Raw genomic sequence first — 1,615 nt, 5'->3', positions numbered from 1 at the left:
TGAAAAGACCTAATCTACGTTTGATAGGTATACCTAAAAATGTGACAGAGAGAATGAATCCAAGCTGGAAAACACTCTACAGGATATTATCCAGAACTTCCCCAACCTAGTAAGGCAGGCCAATATTCAAGTCCTGGAAATACAGAGAACACCACAAGATATTCCTCAAGAACAGCAACCCCAAGGCACATAATCATCAGATTCACCAGGGTTGAAACGAAGAAAAAATGCTAAGGGCAGCCAGAGAGAAAGATCGGGTTACCCACAAAGGGAAGCCCATCAGACTGACAGTGGCTCTCTCAGCAGAAACCCTACAAGCCAGAAGAGAGTGGGGGCCAGTATTCAACATCCTTAAAGAAAAAAACATTCAACCTAGAATTTCATATCCAGCCAAACTAAGCTTCATAAACAAAGGAGAAATAAAATCCTTACAAACAAGCAATTGCTCAGAGATTTCATCACCACCAGGTGTGCCTTACTAGAGCTCCTGAAAGAACTACTAAACATAGAAAGGAATAACCAGTACCAGTCACTCCAAAAACATACCAAATGGTAAAGAGCATTGACACAATGAAGAAACGGTGTCAACTAACGGGCAAAACAATCAGCTAGCATCCAAATGGCAGGATCAAATTCACACATAACAATATTAACCTTAAATGTAAATGGACTAAATGCCCCAATCAAAAGACACAGACTGGCAAATTGGATAACAAGTAAAAAACCATTGGTGTGTTCTATCCAGGAAACCCATCTCACATGCAAGGATATACAAAGGCTCAAAATAAAGGGATGCAGGAAGATTTACCAAGCAAATGGAGAGCAAATAAAAGCAGGAGTTGAAATCCTAGTCTCTGATAAAATAGACTTTAAACCAACAAAGATTAAAAGAGACAAAGAAGGACATTACATAACGGTAAAAGGATCAATGCAACAAGGAGAGCTAACGATAACAAATATATAAGCACCCAATACAGGAGCACCCAGGTACATAAAGCAAGTTCTTAATGACTTACCAAGAGACTTAGACTCCCACACAATAATAGTGGGAGATTTTAACACTCCATTGTCAATATTAGACAGATCAAGACAAAATTAACAAGGATATCCAGGACTTGAACTCAGATCTGGACCAAGCAAACCTAGTAAGACATCTACAGAACTTTCCATCCCAAACCCACAGAATATACATTCTTCTCAGTACCACATCACGCCTACTATAAAACTGACCACATAAATGGAAGTAAATCACACCAAGCAAACCTAATAAGACATCTACAGAACTTTCCGTCCCAAACCCACAGAATATACATTCTTCTCAGTACCATATCACACCTACTCTAAAACTGACCACATAAATGGAAGTAAATGCAAAAGAACGGAAATCATAACAAACAGTCTCTCAGACCACAATGCAATCAAGTTAGAACTCAGAATTCAGAAACTCAGAACTGCACAGCTTCATGGAAACTGAACAACTGGCTCTTGAATATTGACTGGATAAACAATGAAATGAAGGCAGAAATGAAGATGTTCTTCGAAACCAATGAGAACAAAGACACAATGTACCAGAATCTCTGGGACACATTTAAAGCAGTGTCTAGAGGAAAACTTA

The sequence above is a fragment of the Cebus imitator genome, unplaced genomic scaffold (genome assembly GCF_001604975.1).
Source record: "Cebus imitator isolate Cc_AM_T3 unplaced genomic scaffold, Cebus_imitator-1.0 Scaffold627, whole genome shotgun sequence".
NCBI lineage: Eukaryota > Metazoa > Chordata > Mammalia > Primates > Cebidae > Cebus > Cebus imitator.
Note: the sequence above shows the minus strand (reverse complement) of the source record.